General features: G+C 41.3%; 1 protein-coding gene across 2 annotated transcripts in view; it reads left to right on the top strand.

The window, feature by feature from the left end:
• The window catches only part of hivep3a (HIVEP zinc finger 3a), a 69,330-nt gene that overhangs the window by 20,379 nt on the left and 27,439 nt on the right, over positions 1-21,512 (top strand). The window contains exon 2 of one of the 2 annotated variants that reach the window (XM_082186680.1): positions 856-930. The exons of the other annotated variant lie outside the window; for it this stretch is intronic. The gene's annotated coding sequence lies outside the window, so the exon portion shown is untranslated. The remainder of the gene's footprint in view (positions 1-855; positions 931-21,512) is intronic. 2 annotated transcript variants of the gene reach the window in all.

The raw sequence follows: 21,512 nt of genomic DNA, 5'->3' as shown, positions 1-21,512 counted from the left end.
TAAAATTATCTGATCGCAAACAGAGAAGCGGAATTGGGTTAAAGGGTTAGAATATAAATTTCTGCCTACCTGTCACGATTTGGTCTCGTCATGGTCACGTTTCATGTCTTTGTCATGTGATCCCCTGTTCAAAGTCATGTGATGCTGCCATGTGTTCCCTTGTCTGATGTGTCATGTTGTCATTGGTTCATTGGTTCATTGTTCACCGTTGTCCCTTGTCAGGTCATTAGTCTTGTGTATTTAAGCCCTCATGTTTGCCATGTCTTTTGTCAAGTATTGTTTCCTGTAGTCCACTATTGTGTAAGTCTATGTTCGCGTTTATGTCCACGGTTTTGTGGGCCGTGCCGTGCCTTTGTTTTATGTTTAATCTTGTTTTGTTTAAATAAACTGCACTTGGGTTCTCAATAAGCTTGCCTCCAGTGGATCCGTTACACTAGCAGGGATAAAGGTGTTTGTGGCATTGTAAATGCTCAGTGTGATAAACTCCTGACTTCTAAGATCATTTAACTGTGTGTCGTAAATTACGTTAATGATGCAATTCCACGCGCTTCAGTAATTTATTTGTGTTATTTGTATTAAATTTTAATGCGTTAAGAATTTTGAATTAATTGCATGCAATAACGCATTAACGTTGACAGCCCTAATTAAAATAGATCAGATTTATTATATTTTCAGTTTATAAACCCCCTTTTTTAGAATGGGGTCCCTCACAAAAGGATGATCATATTGGGGGTCTATGGCATCTAAAAATGTAAGACCCCTGGTTTAGATTATGTGAGTGAGTGACATCTAAAAATTGAAAACCCTGGGTTTAGACTATATGTGAGTGAGTGATTGTCCCTCTCTGTTTTGCAGGTGACATTGAGCCCAGAGTTTTCTCGTTTGGTGCAAAGAACAGGACTTTCAGACAGACCCACCTGGAGTACACTGGTAAGACAGAGACTCACCTAGTGTCTGATATTCTAGTCTAATGTGACATGACAGGCAAGGATAAGTTGAATGTTGAGTATTTCTGGGTACATTCATACTGTCTATAGTTATCTGCTGTACTGTTATCCTTTCTTTGGAGAGAGCTGGTACAGGTCTTATAAATAATTTTTTTTTTTTATTAATGTGAAGTGACTACGCTTTCATGCACATTTCAGTTTTTCAAATATATTGTTGTTTCTGAAAAATGACTCGTAAATTTGACCGTTGCACCACATCTCATAGGTGAGCACACATTTTTAAAAACACGCCTTGAATCCCTTCTTCACTAAAGATACAGTTGCTTGGCATCTTGCATTTTTAAAGGCTCCTTATGCCTGTCACTTTTAAGTTAAAAACGACATTGTCAGATTAGACAGAAACTAAAGCACTTCTCAAAGAAAAAGTGCTGTATTTAAAGGTGATTTCCAATGATTTGTACCACAGAGTTTACAGTTTTTTTTTTTTGCTGTTGTTGTTGTGTGAATGGTATTTTTGTGAATGGGCCAATGCTTGTGTATACACAGTGCATATGGTGCATTTACCGGAATCTGGAAATTATAGGCAATTTACCTATTTTAATGTCTGAAAGCAGCTATTGTAGCTGTAAAGTAATGGGAAAAAGAAAGGGGATCCAGGACAGATCCCTGAGGTACCCCATGTCCCCTTTCCACCAACAATGTGCTGCTGCTGGTGTGGTTTCCCCAAATGGCAAACAAAATATCTCAGTGACAGTGCCTCAGGATAGTGCCTGCCCAACAAGGCTATGGATCTGCAGAGGCAGTTGTTCAGTGCAGGCTTAGTCCCAGATCAACCCTTAAGGAATTGAGATCCTGGGGTTAAATCTGCATCCAGACTATAAAACCTGCCGACCATCCTGCTACAGCACAAACATTTTGTAAGGATGCACCCCTAATGAGTCCTAGTGGAGTGTGCCCTAACCCCTAGAGGCGAAGCCATTCCGTGCACCTCATAGGAGAGGGAGATCGTATCAGTGATCTAATACGAGTTACGTTCCCTCTATTGTGGCTCCTAAAGCAGACCTGAAGCTGAGAGGATTTATGCCACTGGCCTGAGCTGTGGACATAGATCCTCAGAGCACAGACCGGACATAACAGGTGAGAACCACTGGCTGACCAGCCATAGAAGGAACTTTTGAAATATAGCCCGGTCTGAGGTGCAGAATAGCTCTGACATCTCCTGGAGAAAAGTCTAAGCAGGAAGAGGCTACTGACAGGGCCTGCAAGTCTCCTACTCTCTTATGCGGAGTCAAATTAATTTCAAAGTTAAAATGTATTCTTAAAATTAAGAGTAAACAATGTGTCATGTTTGTTTATGGGAAGCTTGTTTAGTAACATTATTTGTGTCATGTCATCATTCAGAGAGGTTTGTAGTTTCCCCAGTCCAGTACCAGCATAAGCACTTGGGCTGGGTAAAACATATTGATTTCTCGATTTTAATCGATTCTCATTTTTACGAACCGATATCGATTCTTAAATCCCAAGAATCGATTAGTCATCCTGTTTTCAGTTGATGAATGAATGTAACATTGTAGCACGCATCCCATCCAATAAATCGTAATAATCTTTGTGCTTTGTTACTATTGATATGAAACAAATTCTTAGATTTCAAATTACGTCCATTTTCTTACGAAATTCAAAAACATAAATACCGTTTTGGCGCTGTGGCGTGAGATCGCTCTGGCGCAGCTCAGCTCAAGAGCAGCAGCAGCGTGGAGCGCACGTGATCTTCTCTTCCGCCTTAATACCAGTTACCGCGCAAAATAAACATGAATGAGCATCTGAAAGTGTGTTAAAAGGTAGAGTACAACTTATCGAAATCCGTATCATGTGACATGGAATCGCTCAATCAGTGTTTCAACCGTGGAAAGACGTCAGTAAATCAGCTTGTAAACAATGTCATGTATTGTAACGTCACATTTACCTCAGAAAAACCATATTCAGTGACCATAAACTCGTTAGTCAGCTAGAAAAATTAACTGTAGAGAGGAGCATTTTGCTAAATATATGCACCATATTACATATTCATTATCATTTTTAATATTCTTCCATTTTTTATGCATGTTTGAATAAATCTGGCAGGTTTTTATGACAGCCACCATTTAAATGTTTATATTTCAAATAACTTTATTATTATAAAAATAAATAAAAGTGTAATTTAAGTGTTTGTATACAAATCAGTAAATTTTTACCTTCAATACTATAGTAGGCTAATGAAGCCTAGTAGGCTACCACTGACTCCCATAGTTTACCACTGACTCCCATAGTTTACAGCATTAGTTAAGAGATTTGTTTTCCTTGAGAGAATTTGCCATGTATTGTACCTGATATCCAAAATAATCAATATTGAATCGAATCGAATCGAAATCGAATCGAATTGCAAGCTTGTGAATCGAAATCGAATCGAATTGTGAAATGTGTGTCAATACCCAGCCCTAATAAGCACCAGCACAATTTGAGTGGAAATGGTAAATATTTACTCAGGATGCAAATTTAGTCCTAACGCTATCCCTATACCTACCCCTAAACCTACCCCTACCAATAACTTATCCCTAAAATCAGAGAGAAATGATAGATGAATAACACTGATGTAGAAACAACTAATCCTGCTTGTAAGACAAAACTTGACATAAACTGTAAGCTTCCCTCAAACCGGATTGGTTGATTGGAATGTTGTTTCAGGATCAACAAAGATGATCCAGGAACATTTTGTACTTGGTGTTGTACCAATGAACATGTTGTGTTACATGTTCTCTTACGAGAGGTCTCTCGTACTGCGTAAGATATCTTACGCTAGGGGAAAATCCTTTTTCCGCGAGATATTGAAGCCAAAAATTATCCATAATTTTGTAATAATGCAAAACGCGTTGCGGCAGCATGCAGACATAGGCGAGGCAGCTCGCGCGCCTATTGGCTGCTCTGCCACAACTGCAGCAGCCTATTGAGCGAGGCCTGGCGTGACGCCAGACCCAATCAGGGCACTTCGCGCCTGCTGCGTCACGTCCCGCCGAAATGGGCGTGGTCTAGACCTATAAATACCGCTCGCAGGCAGCTATTATCTGATTTTTCATCCTTCAAGCGAAGCACACGCATCGTTGGAGCTGGAGAAGAAGCCGCGCCGTCTGAAAGAGAGCACCTTCAGCGGGACGAGTCACTGAAGTCGCTGGCCGCGCCGCCTTCCTTGCCTTCCTGCTGCGCTATCCTGCGTTATATCCTTTCTCTGCTACTGTGTTTCTGTATGTGTGTGTGTGCTCGCCGCCGCGACACACACTCTCATTGCACTAAAAGAGCTGGGCGTCTTTTTGAAGACGCCCCTTTTTCCTGATCACGCAGCTCTCGCGCTCGCTGACGGCGACTGCCCTCACTGCGAGCTAGTTACTGCCTATGGTGACTCTGAGGACTCACCTGCCATCCTTCTCCGAGACTGCTCCTCCGCCCAGGACCGACCTCCTCTTTCTCGTACATTTCTTATTCCCCTCTGAAGTTCGGGCGATTGGAAATGTCAGTATTGCAGTGAGCAAGCCTGTTGTAATACACGCATGCCTGCAAACAAACGCCAGCACGTTGACGCTCTCTGATAATACTAATTATGCCGTCAATGCTCGCTCTGTCAGTTCCCTGAAAAGGCGACTGCAGATGTGTATTTTGCAGCCAACGAGCGCGTTGTACAACCCGCTCGCCTGCACCCAAACACCGTTTCTATGGTGTTCCGTGCGTCACTGGCGTAAGGAAAAAAGGGAGTTTTCTGGTCCCGCTGCGGACGGACCGACCTCCTTTTTCCTATACATTTCCCATTCCCCTCTGAAATTCAGGCGACTGGAAATGTCAATATTGCAGTGAACGAGCCTGTTGTAATGCACGCAGGCCTGCAATAAACGCCAGCATGTTGACGCTCTCTGTTTCTATGGCAACTTCTCGCTCGTTCAGTTCCAGTAAATGTGACTGTTCCAGTGTATTCTGCATTAAACAAGTCGGCGACGCAGCACGCTTGCCTGCACACAAACGCCGCTTTTACGGCTACCCAGATAAATCCCATAAGTGTGAATTTTCTGGTGTCCCGGCCACGGCCGATGGTGTTTTATGTGTAGAAAGAATGCCCACTGCCCAGTGCCCATCTCTACACACAAGCACAGCCCGTCACACAGGGCTCGCGCACATGAATCGACTCCGATCGATTGCGCTTCAAACATGGTGAATGTGCCCACTACCCAGTGCCCACTAACACCACGTTATGCATGTCTCACGGTTTCTGTAAAAACGAAACCAACGTGCATTCGCTTCACTCAAGCGAACGATGCTTTCGGTGTGGTAAATGTGCCCGCTGTCCCGCGCCCACATCCACACATAGACATGACAGTTCCTACGGGAACCGCCCAGCCCTCCCCCTCGCGGTTGACCACCGCAGAGGAGTCGAGCGCGGGCAATCTGCCCGCTGTTATCAGCGCGCCCCATGCCTCAAATGTCACGAGCGCGACGCTTGTGTTACAGCACGCCGAAGCTTCTCCATCGCTGAGCGAGCGGAGCGCGCTTCGTATTCAACCCCTAGCTATTCATGCAGACGCATGGGCAAAGCTGCGGGGTTTCGAAGTGGGTGCTGGACATTATAAAAAGAGGCTATTCGCTACAGTTTCGCCGACGCCCTCATCGCTATGCGGCGCGTGTCGAGACCACGGTAAAAGCAGAAGTAGCACATTTACTTTGAGCCGAAGTGGCGAAACTATTGAACAAAGGGGCCATAGAGCCTCTCTCTCAAGTTCAGAGCGAAGGAGGGCTATACAGCAGATACTTCCTGGTACCGAAAAAAGACGGGGGTCTCAGACCCATACTAGATCTGAGGCAACTGAACAGAGTGCTTGTGAAGCGACAGTTCAGGATGCTCACGACCAGACAAATCCTTGTGCAGATTCACCAAGGAGATTGGTTTGTGTCAATAGATCTGAAAGACGCGTATTTTCAAATACAGATAGCGTCACGTCACAGGCGATATTTGAGATTCGCCTTCGAGGGCCAGGCATATCAGTACACAGTCCTGCCGTTCGGTTTGTCCCTGGCACCCCGTACGTTTACGAAGTGCATGGATGCGGCACTCGCACCCCTCAGAATGAGAGGCATGCGAGTACTGAACTATTTGGACGATTGGCTGATTCTAGCGCAATCTCGCTCAGTGCTCATAGAACACACGACCGTTTTACTCGATCACCTCGAGAATTTGGGTCTCAGTGTCAATTGGGCGAAGAGCTCTCTGTCCCCCAGTCAGAAGCTATCTTTCCTGGGCACAGAATTTGACTCGCTGTCCATGATAGCGCGACTATCACCACAGCGCGCGGTAGACATTCAACGCACAGCGAACTCGTTCCGCTGCGGCGCGTCTGTCCCGCTCAAGAAATTTTCAGAAGATGCTGGGTCTCATGGCCTCAGCATCATCAGTGCTCCAGCTGGGCCTGCTCCGCATGCGCCCGCTGCAGTTTTGGCTGAAAGCGCGAGTCCCACGCCGAGCGTGGGCATCCGGTTTGCTTCGCCTCAGGGTCAATCAGAAGTGCGTCACAGCTCTGAAACCTTGGAGAGCGAACGACTGGTACCAGTCAGGTGTAAGCCTGGGGACTTCCTCGAGGGTGAAAGTGGTGTCCACGGACGCGTCCACCTCGGGATGGGGAGCGCTGCTCGAGGGCAGACCGTTCTTCGGCCAGTGGTCGGAACGGGAGAAGCGCCTGCACATAAACTGCCTCGAAATGCTGGCAGTAAACAACGCGCTGACGCGTTTTTGTCCCCAAATAAAAGGACGCCACGTCCTGGTTCGTTCGGACAAAATGTCTGTGGTGTCCTACATAAATCGCCAGGGCGGCCTCAGGTCCAAGAACCTGTACAGGCTAGCAGAACGCCTCCTGGTATGGGCTCAGCGCAACCTGCGCTCGCTCAGAGCAGCGCACGTGCCAGGGCTCCTGAATATAGGACCAGACAGACTGTCCAGGAACAATGTTCCGGCAGGCGAATGGTCTCTACACCCACAGACAGTCCAACTGCTGTGGAAGAAATTCGGCAGAGCGGAAGTAGACCTGTTTGCGTCTCAAGAAAACGCTCACTGTCCGGAATTTTTCTCCAAGAGCAGGGACGCGCTGGCCCATGTGTGGCCCCGCCGCCCGCTCTATGCTTTTCCCCCCGTCTCTCTCCTGCCTCAGGTGATAGAGCGGATCAGGGAAGAAGGATGCTCAGTATTGCTAGTAGCACCGTTCTGGGAAAACCAACCTTGGTTCCCAGTCGTGATGCAGTTAGCAAGTACTGCCCCGTGGCCAGTACCAGTGAGGAGAGACCTCCTCTCACAGGCCCACGGCTCGATCTGGCATCCTCACCCGGAATTATGGTCCCTTCATGTCTGGGCCATCAACGGGTACATGTTGGACTCCCTAAAGGAGTATTAAACACGATCACGCAGGCTAGAGCTCCGTCTACGAGACGGCTCTACTCCTCGAAATGGTCAGTGTTTTCGGGCTGGTGCACAGCCCGTGGCGTGTCACCCACAGACTGTGGAGTGACGGAGGTGTTTTCCTTCCTACAAGAGCCGTTGGACAAGGGCAGGGCCCCCGCCACGCTCAAAGTTTATGTGGCGGCTATAGCAGCGTTCTCAGGAACAACGCTTGGTCAGTCAATAGGAAGGAACGATTTAGTCATCCGCTTCCTTAGAGGGGCTAAGAGACTGAATCCTCCCAGACCTCCTGCAGTCCCCGTATGGGACCTTTCTACGGTTCTGGAAGCCATGAAAGGTGCGCCATTCGAGCCTTTACAGTCAATTGATTTGAAACATCTGTCTTTCAAGACTGTGTTTCTGCTGGCTCTCGCTTCAGTGAAGCGCATAGGGGACTTACACGCGCTCTCTGTGAGCGCGACGTGCATGGAGTTTGGGCCTAATGACTCGAAAGTTATACTCAAACCTAAGCACGGTTATGTTCCAAAATCCCTCAACACACCGTTTAGGGCGCAGGTTATCTCCCTGTCAGCCCTACCGGTCCCTGATGAGGAAAGAGACGCGGGCCTCCTTTGCCCAGTCAGGGCATTACGAGCTTATGTGTCTCGCTCGTCTGTTTTCAGACATACGGAGCAGCTCTTTGTTTCATTTAACGGGCGTTCTAAGGGACTAGCCGCGTCGAAACAGAGCCTATCCAGATGGATAGTTGATGCTATAGCGCTGGCATACGCCTCCAAGGGCATGCAGTGCCCGTTGGGTGTCAGAGCGCACTCCACGAGAGGCATGGCCTCTTCGTGGGCCTGGTCGGGTGGGATTGCCTTGCAAGATATTTGTACGGCGGCAGGCTGGGCCTCCCCGTCTACATTTATAAGGTTCCACAACCTAGAGGTTCCCGCCCTGCAGGCCAGGCTGCTGTCGGTCTAAGTTAACCAGTATTATCTGACCTGATGCTATCAGCTCAGAATACTGCGTCTACTGAGCACAGCTCGATGATCGACAGTGAAAAGCAGCAGCACGAGATGTGCCTGGGCAAACTGTGTAAGACCCACATTTCCCCATCAGTTCAGGCCGTACCCCGCCCTGTCTGTATGATGAAATCGCCTCGCTCGATAGGCTGCTGCAGTTGCCCCAGAGCAGCCAATAGGCGTGCGAGCTGCCTCGCCTATGTCTGCATGCTGCCGCAACGCGTTTTGCATTATTACAAAATTAAGGATAATTTTTGGCTTCAATATCTCGCGGAAAAAGGATTTTCCCCTAGCGTAAGATATCTTACGCAGTACTCGTTCCCTCTTCTAGAGAGAACCGAGGTTACGTTAGTAACCGAGTACGTTTTACCAATCAGGTTTGAGGGAAGTTTACAGTTTATGTCAAGATTCCTTGGTGAAATCATGTTCACCTAGTTAAAAAATAAATAAAATAAGACTAAAAGTGAAAAAGGAGAAGACATTAAACCAATGTCAGAACTTTTTTATTGTGATATTTACTTTTTCTGATGATATTAGGGGGCATTTTTGCCTTCATGAGGTCATATTTTTTTCTAACCATATGAAAATGGGATAGCACATGAAAGTGTGTTGTCCATTTACATCACTTAATTTTAAACTTTTCCTATTCATTAAAATTCTCAATATGAAAAATTGTAGCTGTTACCTAGGCAAGGCAAGGCAAGGCAAGTTTATTTATATAGCACATTTCATACACAATGGCAATTCAAAGTGCTTTACATAGAAGAAATTAAAATAATGAAAAGAAATAAGAATAATTAAAACAGTTTAGAAAAATAAAATAAAATACAGTACTTTTAAAAAATAAAAAAGAATATTTATTATAGATCTTTCTTTCAAAGGATTCCCTTAAGACTTAAATCTTTCAACCTTCTTTTAACCTTCAATCTTCTTACGACTTCCATCTATCAACTTTCCTTTAACTTTCTTTTCTCCCTCATTTACTCACACGTTCTTTTCACTTTCTTTAGCACTTTAGCACTGCGTTCACATTCTTTCTCAGACGAAAACTTTAATATCGTCATTTAAATACTGTTCTACTTTCAAACCCACATTAATCACTTTCACATTATCACCTTCTGAGTGGGCATTTACAGTTTCGGGCTAAATGCCCTGCTGACATAGGAGAAATTAAAATAATTAAAAGAAATAAGAATAATTAAAACAGTTTAGAAAAATAGAGTAAAATACAGTACAGTACAAACAGTCGGACGAACAGCGGCACAGTGCTCATTCAGTAAATGCACAGCTAAACAGAAGTGTTTTGAGTCTGGATTTGAATGTGACCACTGTAGGAGCACATCTGATCTCTTCTGGAAGCTGGTTCCAGCTGTGGCTGGCATAATAGCTAAAAGCAGACTCACCATGCTTAGAGTGAACCCTTGGTATTTCTAGCTGATATGATCCTAATGATCTGAGTGATCTGTTGGGTTTATATTCAGTGAGCATATCTGCAATGTATTGAGGTCCTAGGCCATTGAATGATTTATATACCAGTAATAATACTTTGAAATCAATCCTAAATCTAACTGGGAGCCAGTGTAAAGACCTGAGGACTGGTGTGATATGTTCATATTTTCTGGTTCTGCTCAGAATCCTGGCGGCAGCGTTCTGTATGAGCTGCAACTGTCTTATGGTCTTTTTGGGAAGGCCAGTGAGGAGTCCATTACAATAATCCACCCTGCTGGTGATGAAAGCATGCACAAGTTTCTCTAAGTCTTGTCTGGAAACAAAGCATCTAATTCTTGCAATATTTTTCAGATGATAGTATGCTGATTTAGTTATTGCTTTGACATGACTACTGAAACTAAGGTCTGACTCTAGTGTCACACCAAGATTCCTGACTTGATGTTTAGTTGTTTTACCCCTAGAGTGAAGGTATGCGTTCACTTTGAGAACTTCATCTTTGTTTCCAAACGCAATAACTTCAGTTTTGTCTTTGTTTAATTGAAGAAAGTTTTGACACATCCAACTGTTGACTTCGTCAATGCATCGGCACAGGGAGTCAATGGGGCTGTAATCGTTAGGCGATAGGGCTAAGTACAGCTGTGTGTCGTCTGCATAGCTGTGGTAAGCAATTTGGTTATTTCTCATTATTTGGCTCATTGGGAGCATATACAGGTTGAACAGGAGTGGCGCAAGAATTGAGCCTTGAGGGACTCCGCATGTCATGGATGTCCACTCAGACTTATGGTCTCCTATACTCACATAATAACCTCTCCCATCTAAGTATGACCTGAACCATTTTAGGACTATCCCAGAAAGCCCCACCCAGTTTTCCAGCCTGTCAAGAAGTATGTTGTGATCGACAGTGTCAAATGCAGCACTGAGGTCGAGTAGTACCAGCACTGATAATTTGCCTGAATCAGTATTTAAGCGAATATCGTTTATTATCTTTATGAGCGCTGTCTCTGTGCTGTGATGCGGTCGGAAACCAGATTGAAAATTATCAAAGTATCCATTCGAGCTTAAGAATTTGTTCAGCTGATTGAAGACAACTTTTTCAATGATCTTGCCTATGAAAGGAAGATTTGAGATCGGTCTATAGTTGCTTAATATGGTCTTATCCAGATTGCTCTTTTTCAGGAGGGGCTTGACAACTGCAGTTTTCAGGGAGTTTGGAAAACTCCCAGAGAGAAGTGAGGCATTTACCACTTCTAGAAGATCTGCTTCTAAACTGTTTAGCACAATTTTGAAGAAAGATGTGGGAAGTGTGTCAAGGGCGCATGTTGATGTTTTAAGGTGTTGTACGGTTTCTTCCAAAATTTTGCCATCAATTTCTTTGAAGTCAGACATAGTAACTACTTTCTCAGGTGGTCTGATCTGTCTGACCTCAGTGCAACTCAAGGATGTGCTGATCACCTTTCTGATATTATTGATTTTCTCAGAGAAGAAAGAAGCAAACTCACTGCACTTGCTGTTTGAGAGCATTTCACTAGGAATCTGGCTTGGGGGGTTTGTCAGTCTCTCTACAGTAGCAAAAAGAGTGCGTGTGTTGTTTAAATTGCTGTTTATAATATTTGAGAAGAAAGTCTGTCTAGCTTTGCCTAGTTCCATATTGAAAGCATGCAGGCTGTCTTTGTAGATGTTATAATGGACTACAAGTTTTGTCTTCCGCCACATGCGCTCTGCTTTTCTGCATTGTCTTTTCATATGTTGCACTGCTGTTGAGTTTCTCCAAGGTGCTTTTTGTCTGCCACTCTTCTTCCTGACTTTAACAGGAGCAATATCATCAATTATATTTTTAACTTTTGAGTTAAAAGAATCAAGGAGAAAATCAACAGAGTCAGCAGATATACTTGGTGTTAAGGATATAGCCTTCATAAATAGTACACTAGTGTTCTCATTTAAGCATCTCTTCTTGACAGACACAGATTTAGCTTCAGTGGCAGGAGAGATCAATATATCAAAGAAAATACAGAAATGATCAGACAGTGCTACATCCTTAATAAAAATCGATGAAATGTTTAGACCCTTACTGATAAGTAAATCTAGAGTGTGTCCATGATTGTGTGTGGGTCCATGTACATGCTGAGTCAGATCAAAAGTTTTTAAAACAGTTTTGATTTCTTTTGCCATATTGTTTTCTGCATTATCTATGTGAATGTTAAAATCTCCAGCAATGGCAAAACAGTCAAACTCTGAGGTAATTGTTGATAACAGTTCTGTAAAGTCCTCAGCAAAGGCTGGAGAATATTTTGGAGGCCTGTAAATAATAAGTAAAATGCGAGGAGCACCTTTTAACACAGTACCCAGATATTCAAAAGACGGGTAATTCCCAAATGATATTTGCTTACATTGATAGATATCTTTAAAAAGAGCATACATTGACCTATTCAAATCAACATCAAAATCAAAATGTATGCAAAGTATTCAGAGATACAAAAATAATTTACAAACAGCTAAACAAGCAGCAAAACACCCTGAAGCAGCATTGAAGCTCATTCTCATCTAAGCTGGTCTTTTCAGCACTGATGTGTTTCAAGTTTGCCCTTTCTCACCCAGCAGCCTATTACCTTTAGTACTGCACAAAGTACTGCACACTGAGCTTCAGATTCCTTCAAACTGTATGAATGGAAAGAAACAGAAAACTTTGGTGATGTCAGAGCTCCTGATCCTATTTCAGCTGGAGCAGAGGACAATTTCCAGAGCCACTCTAACTGGACCCCCTTTTTTCCACCTGCGGCCATTCTTTTCCATTTTTCCATTCTTTCCATTCTTTCCATTCTTTCCATCTTGTCCCTTATGAAAAAGAAGTTTATTCAAGTGTTGTATTAGTATAGTTCTTTTAAACTAAAAATAAGAAAGTATACTTTCAGTCTACATTTTATTTATTTCTCAGAAATATACTTTATGTACTTCTCAGAAATATTCTTAAAATGACACTTAAGTGTACTTGACTTATACTGAGAGAAAAGTCAAAGTATATTTGGCCTGTACTTGTACTCAATCTTTTGATTGAGACTTAAGTATAATTAAGTATTCAAAGTATACTTGGCTTGTAGTTGTGTTAACTCTTTTGATCGAATAGCCTATTAAATATACTTTTTTTTACATAGTTTTTCATATACAGTCTTATGAAACTTACATTGTTTGAAAATATTGATTAGAATATTGATATAAAACAGATATGTTTCTAATTCTGCGTATCTGAATTTTTGTGTAGGCTAGTCCACTGAAAGTGTACATAGGAATTTACTTTAATTCTACTTTACTCTTTCCCCACCATAGACTGAATTTTTCAGCTAGCCATGTTTTCACTGTTAAACGGTAGGGGGCGCTATGACACATCTTCTAGTACAGAATCTCTGGATCAAAACACAGGAGAAGAAGCTGAAACAAGTGATAGAAGATTGCTCACGCAAATGTAAAATAATGTGATCATCAAACTTTAAACTGCATGTAAATCAAAACTGCTTAATGTTACCAAATGAAATGTCGAGAAAACGACTGTTAAGCTTTGTTGGACTCAATCTACTCCATCTGTGTTTTGATCATCGTTCTGAATCTAATCAAGGTGTAGTCTTTGACAAAAATTGGATTTTCTCAACTTTTTTGTTGCCTTTCTCTATGAAACTTGCCGACATTCAAGTGTTGATAAAAAAGGATGCATGAAGCTAATAAAATGTTTTTAAAATGAGTTGAAGTACAGTTAAATGTATTTTTCAAGTATAAAAAGTAATATCTACATTTGAACATAGTAGTATACTGCAAGTACAAAAATAATATATAAATAGTAAACTATAAGTATAATGTTATGTTCACTTAAAGAAAACTTACAAGTATACTTGCAGTATAAACTACTAAACTAGTAGTTTACTGAGAGTACACTTCAGTGTGTACTTTCATAAACTAAAAAATGTTGCCAACTACTTGTATTAAAATAGTAAACTACTAGTATACTTATAATTTCACTTGTAGTACAGATGCATTACAAATGAGAAACCTAGTTGTGTACTTAAAGTTTACGACTGTTACACTTGTAGAACAATTAAACGTATACTTTTATATACTAAAAGTGGTCCCAAGCAGTATTGAAATAGTACACTTACAAGTTTACTACAAGTACACATTGATATTAGTATACTTATTACATAAAGTATACTTGGACATTACTTACGTGTACTTGTAAACTTGTAAACTTATGTGTACTTACTTGTAAAATGAACTTGAAGTATACTTCTTTTTCGTAGGGGGTGCTGAAAGCTCAATGGGAAAGTGTGCTTGAAGTGTGTCACCTCACTCTCTCCAGACTAGAAAAAGAAAACACAAAGCAACATTTAAAAAATAACTAGAAATGTCCAGTTCTGTCCGGAATGAATGAGGGAATCCTTAAAAATGCTTCTAAATAATGTGTCAACAGACACTAGATATGCATTATACAAAATTACCTTTCAGTTAGTGCTGTTGAAGATTGCGTGGGAAATTCAGCTTCTACTATAATTTTACCAAAAATATTTGAATTATAATGCGAGGAAGCAGAAGAAGTTATTCCCTGTGGTCTCCTGTCCCTGCTAGTCCCGCCCAGCTCCAAGCCTTCTTTATCTCCACTGGTCCCATCCAGCTCCAAGTCTCCTAGTTCTCAGTTGATCCTACCCAGCCTCCTTCTACCAAAGACTACTCCTAGGTCACGCCTAGGGTTGGGTACCGAAACCCGGTACTAATATGGAACCGGTAACCGGCCGAATCAAAACGCAGATTTCAGTGCCTCATTTCGGTCCCACTTAAATGCCTCAGCTGTCGGATGAAATATTTGCCCTCTGGTTCTCCGAAATGGACGTAAGAAGCATCATCACCGCATGTGATCGCTAGTTAACCCTTTGTAAGATCGATCACACCAGTGATTAAAACGTTCAGATCACGTGATCATCAACTTCTAAATTCAAATCTGCGTTTGCGTGTTGGCTGGCGCTGAGCCAGAGACAGATGCTCAGCGCTGTCATAAATCACAACTATTTAGTGTTTTCAACCAGGTTTATTTTAGGTTTCAGACATTTAAATACACTTAAGTACTAGGCTAGCAAAAAAATACCTTGATAGTTTGTAAAATACACACTGATGTCTATGGAAGCGGCATTAACAATCCTTTCAATTATAAATTGATTTAGATACACATTGTGTAGGTAACTATACAATTTACTCTATTCTTCTCACACTTCACTGCCCACTTACTTTCATGTAGCCTATTTCGGGAGTGTGGATGAATTGATGTGTTGTAGCCTAAATCTGACAGATAATTCTCTGAACTGCAGTGCATACTAACATGGTGGCGCCCATTGTACATCAACTAACATAAATCATGATCATTTTAAAGGTTTCTTAAATGACAAAACACTTTCACTTGTATTTAAGAATATAAAATATCAGCCAAGGACTGACTGACATGTAATGCAACCAATCACAGTTTGTTTTGTTCATATTTGCGGTTAGTCAAAGTCTTTTTACTAATCCATTTCAATTTGTAATTGAAATTTCAATCCCCCCCCACCCCTCCCTGAAAATATATGACACATTTTGGCATTGATAAGTGGTATCTGTGCCTCCTCACTCATAGAAAATCTTTACTGTCAATCCACCGTACATGAAGCATAATCTCACCTCCCCTTTGCCTCACGGTTACCGTGCTAGACTACGGCAGCTCATTCATACATTCAGCCTCTCTCTCTCCCTGGCTCTCTCGCTATGACTCACTCGCTCTCAGCCTCGCAGCCTTCACTCAAAGCCTGACTGCTCACACATATTAGCAGGGCTGAAGAGGAGACCTGCAGCTTCCAGGTAAAAACCAAAACAATGATGATTACTAGTCTAATCTGCTTGATTACCAGATTTCACACACTTCCACTTCTGCAGAGCTCACATTTACAGGATCTTGATGCTGCTTATCTTAAAGGGCTCTAAGCTATCTGTATAGTTCGTATTATGTGTTATGCTGAATTGTGAGAGTCATATGTCTGGTTGTACAGTATGTACCAACTGACGTTGAGTTTGGGAGGCTGTGTGCTGCCTGTAGTGTGCTGTGCGTGTGTGTGTGTGTGTGTGTGTGTGTGTGTGTGTGTGTGTGTGTGTGTGTTTCAAATGGCTGCCAGTACAGAAGGCTAGCAAAGAGAGAATGAATGGACTGACTGTACTGTGTATGTGTCCTCCTCTACGCTGCTGCCGTATGAATGAGACTCGGGGCGGATGGATGCCGGGGGTGGCCCAGGGCTCTTTCACTGGAGGGAGGGGAAATTTAAATCCCGGGAGATGGACGTGAACTACAGTCTAGATGAAGTCATTGGGATTGGGCTGATTGTTTGCTAATGATAAGCGTAAGGTGTACAGAAAAAAACTTGGAAGAATAAATGCATTGGAAAGCCAAAAGATTGCTTATCTGGAATGCCTGACACAGGTGTTTAGTGCATCAACAGATTTAGATTGACTGCTTAGCATATATGCTTTGTGTAGTTTATCTATGTCTGCATGAGTTATGTTTATGTAATGTAAAGTTAGAAAGAGAGATTTCATTATTAGCATGCAGTAACTGCAAACAGAACAAATGTTGCTCTGATATCTCAGAATTTCTCCAATATTGTTAAAATATGCTTTTTATCTGTCTTGATCCTTTTAACTTATAATGGCAATGTTTGTGAGCATTTTTAAAGCTTTATTTATCACTTTATAGAGCCACAATAGTGCAATGACTTTGCTAATCCTGGGCTGATCATTTGTATTTAATTTAAAATGAAAGTAATCCTATTATTATTATTATTGCACTCATCTTTTGAAATTGAATTGGAAATTTGTTTTATTTGATTATTTAAAGGAAACAGTGAAAAGTTGTTTTTCCTTGTCCATCACCTCCTGTCTTGAGAGATGGGGATTTTTGGAGGGAAGGGGGGCACCTTGGCTTGTCAGGCGCTCACTCTGTAGTCAGGGAGGATGCTGGGAGATAAATTTAGCCCTCCAGCTTTGCTTCCATCTGCCATTGCATGGTTTAGGGCCGTTGCTATAGGAACCACCATGGGTGCCCATTAGTGAGCGAAAGGGAATTTTGGCGAGGTTTCTTAAACGTATTTAAACAACATATTTTAGATTTGGTTAAGTACAGTGTAAAGCTTCTGTTTTGTGTGGCTGGGGTTTTAACAGAGTGGACGAAGCTTTATTCCCAGTTTCTAACCATCTGAGCCTGGCAGGGTTATGCTGTGGTTTGGTAAGACTCATCACTGACCTTGTTATAAAATATCTTAAAATGCTCACAGGTGCCCAGTGACCATACACAGTGCAGCTGGATGATTCTCTTTGTCACATACAGTATTGAATGTTTGCATGTTCTCATGGTTTCAGTACAAACATTGCCCATAGTTCTTCCCTTTTGCTGGCACAATCCCTTTTAGTATACATTTTGTCTGCGGTCTAGGAGAACATCATTTGACTTGATTAGGCTACCCATGGTTCCCGCGGGGTCTTAAAAAGTCTAAAATTCTTAACTTTAAATTTAAGGCCTTAAAAGATCAGGTCTAAAAAAGGTTTTACCCTCGTTCATTTCCAGAAACGCGGGCTGCAGAAAGTTATAACAAAGTAGAAAGTTATTACAAAGTAGCAAAAAAGTATGGAGTCGTAGCCTACAAAGCGGAGCTCTAGAGCAGGGGTCTCACCAACACGTCGCTCGCGAGACACCAGTAGCTTGTGGCCTGATTGGAGGTCGCTCGCCAAGAGGCCGTTCACATATCGCGTCTTCTTTTGCACGCTCAAGTTCGTTATTTCAAATGTAGGCGGGCGGCAAGCGCGCTCATAATAGAACTTAGAAGCGATGCGGCCGTTTTTTCCAGGCGGAGCGAGATGAAAAAATCTCAACTTTTTTTCAAGAACAAGAACCAACCGATCAGCTTCACCCTTTCCGTAACAACACTGAAAGCTCAGTCAGCATGAAGGATGGGGGTGCACCCAAACACTACAGGTGTTTTTCTCTTCTCCGTAAATAAATCTTGTAGCAGAGTTACAGCAAGCGTTTCTCGCCGGTGGAAATCCATTAGCTACTAAAACTTCTTTGTCATTGTGGAGAGCGCAGTGCTTGGTTGCATAGCAACGACAGACGCCACGGGAAAATCGGATCGAATTTGACTATTAATAATAAAAGATAAGCTAATGTGCATTGTAAATGTCAGTAATTTATCTTTTTTTGACTCATTCTTGTTATAAAAAAATATTTAAAGGCTGAAATATGTGAGGTTTATCTTTTTATTAAACCTTTTTTGTCAAAACTTTATTTGAACTTGTAACTGTTAGTAGATAATATGTTGCAAGACACCTTTAAAATCTGGCCATCATTTTTAATGTTATTATTTTAATGTTTATGTAAACAAAAAGTGCATATTGATGCTAATTTTATTTGTTATTTGCTGGTTAATGCGTCGTGTAGGTCTTAAATTTCAATCTTTATGGTTTTAAAATGTCTTAAAAAGGTCTTAAATTTGACTTACTGAAACCTGCAAGAACCCTGCTACCTGCAGAGATCTTATGAGTTCTCCCCAAAATACTTTATTGTGTGTTTCAAGTTAAATTCTAATTAGGGCTAAACGATTTTGGAAAATAATCTAATATATAATCTAAAATATATATATATATATTTTTTTTTTTTACCAATATTGCGATTGTGATTTAATATGCAATTATTTTTTAAGCTCTTTATCTTCTGTATTATTCAAAAAAGACAAGTAATAAATCATTGTACAGTAGGGATGGGAATCTTTAGGCACCTCATGATCCGATTCCTAAACCGATTCTTGATCTACTTTTCTTGTTAATCTTATTAATAAAACTTAAAATCTTTTTTTGTTTAATTGCATGTAATTATAAGTACTTTTAAAAATAATTACACATTACATTTTTTTATTAAAACAATGTTAAGAACTTTAAATAGGCTATATAAACTATATAGCTTCAAAACAAAACCTAGTAAATAACAATAAAAAAAAAAAAAATTAGGCTACAAGCAATAAACAAAGAGTGCTTTCAGTAGGCAATTTAAGAGTAGGCTATCTGAACGTTTTCCATTCAAGAGCTGTGAGTGATTTTTCTTTAGCAGTTTAGATCCGATAAGCTGCATTCACACTAATCCACAGGTCTCTTTTGAAATATAAGATTGTTTGTCCTGTCTGTTTAATCCCTTAAGATATAACTGACTGTGTTTACATTCATTTCATAATTGAAATTGAAATTGAAAGTAGTGAAGTCAGTGAGTTTCGTATTTTTAATATATAAGCCCACTGCATTCCAAAAGACATAAATGATGCCTTTGTAGAGCATAATTTCGCGAGCTTTATTACATTACTCGCGCATTACAAGAGTAACATAGAGGAAAGCGTGAGTTTCTCACAGCGCATATCCTGTGCAATTAAAGCAGCACTCAGTAGCTTCGGGACTTCTTCGCTGTATTCTCGCTTTTTGCTCGCAGGTTTCTCTCTAGAGCTCCCCCCACAGCTTCGGAATAGATATTTGACAACACTGTTGTAAAAACTCGTTGTTGATTCTCAGACACCAGAGGCTATAGATCAACGACATCAAAGCAGATGGGACGTTCTTTAAAACGTCTTCTTCATTTGGGTTCGGACAGCGTGAGGGAGCGCAATAATGACAGCATTTTAGCAGATTTCTTTTGGCCGTAAAGCAATTGTTTACATCGCGAGACCTGATATCACGCGAGACTTCCTGACGCAGCGGCCGGAAAAAGTTGCAAGTGCGTATTTTCCGCTCACGGGCACCAGGGGGGTGCGAAACGACCACCATTCAACCCGAAATAAGTAATATAACCATTCCAATGACACCGAAGCTGTTCAGTTAAGGTAAAAAAAGTTACTTAGAGCACCTTTAAGCTCGCGAATGTCATCGTAATTCGCTTCAACCTTTCCGAACTTTATGAATGATTATTTTACGGAAGGTTCGAGTGGTGTGTGTGAGGAATTGGAAGCAAGCAGAATACAGGTGTTTATAAAACACACGCAGTGTCATCACGCATCTGTGTTAACTAACTATAGAATCGATTCTGAAATTCTCTGAATCGTTCCAGAATCGTTGGAGAGAGAGAATCTATAACACAATATCACATAATATAAACATAAACTGTTCTTTCCTGTAGGCCAGGCCTATATGCGTAGCGTGCCAAGTTGATGCTTCCTCTGCGGACTGCTTTACTCTCGTGTGTCTCGTGATCAGAGTATAATCGCAGTCTTTGCGGTTACAAAATTGTGTTTCATCATATCGCGATATTATCGCAAATGCAATTAATCGTTCAGCCCTAATTCTCTTAATCAAGAACATATTTGGAAAAACAGCTTAGTCTCTCTTGTAGAAGCAATATGTGTAGTTTTAATACGGAATTGTGTAACAGTTATAGAACTGTGTTTGAGCTAAAATGAGTCATTATGATGTGCCACTGCAGTCTGTGATTCAAGGTCGCCAGTGTTTTTGAGTGGGAGGACAGAACAGGTGGTTCTAGAGAGATGAATGCTTACTTGACTCACATCCAAGTCCAGACAACCACCATGTTTTACGCCTCCTACACTATCCGTCCGACCTACATATACTCATCAAACCTAAAGAGCATGAGCCACAGAATGACATGTGAATACAACCCAGGCAGTTTTATCTTGCTTTGTTTAAATTTTCAGATTGTTTAATTTATTTTATTTTATTTGAAGTCTTCAAATCACAGTGCCCTTTTGTTAAAACAAAGTTTTATTTAGTATGTCAATGCTATCAATTAATTTTCCATGAATCAAATATTTTGGGTAACTGAATATAATTGTCACCTGTCAAATTCTCTACTTTCCACAATATAGCATTCTTAAATCATACACTCATCAATTGTGCTGGAATGTATAATTGGCAGGGATTTTGATATGTACCAGCAGGATCCCCTGTGATTCCACACCTAACCGCCCCCTAAAGCAAAGCGTGGGTGCCAATACCAGCTGGTCAGTGAGTGGGATGCCTAATTCCTTATTGTGTTCTAGTGAAAGTAGTGTCAGATTCAGTGAGTGCTGTCCGAAATTGTGCTTTTGTTAAGAATACCAAAGAACCTGTAGTATTCACTCTTTGTTACTACATACATTACTCTTTTTTTATATGCACATACATGTACACAGACACTTTAGTGTTACTTTAAGTCCAGTTAGACAGCTTTTATTTGACCAATTTACAGTACTTGAACAACTGTATGTTAATAGCTGGAAAAAGGTTAGCTACGATCCCATTAGATGTAGTTCATTAAGTGATTTAGAAATTTCAGAAGTTTTTGTACTTTGGTACCAAGTCAACTAAATTAAAAAAGAAAAAGTAACATGCCAGTCTTTCTGCAGTATTGGAAATAGCAAGTACAAACTCAGATTGATAACTTCGATCTGTCTGACTGTCAGGCTACTGCTTTCAAATGCTCACATATTTATTTTGTGTGCATGCTCTGTGTGGTCTGGAGGCTTTGAGCATTGCTACACACATGAATATAGGGTGTATTGTGTATGATATTCTATCAACAATTATAATGTAGAATTGACAGTCTGACTAATTCTGTTGCCTTCTGGTATT

Source organism: Leuciscus leuciscus (genome assembly GCF_965113295.1).
Source record: "Leuciscus leuciscus genome assembly, chromosome: 12".
NCBI classification, from domain to species: Eukaryota; Metazoa; Chordata; class Actinopteri; order Cypriniformes; family Leuciscidae; genus Leuciscus; species Leuciscus leuciscus.
This window is presented reverse-complemented; position numbering and strand designations above follow the sequence as displayed.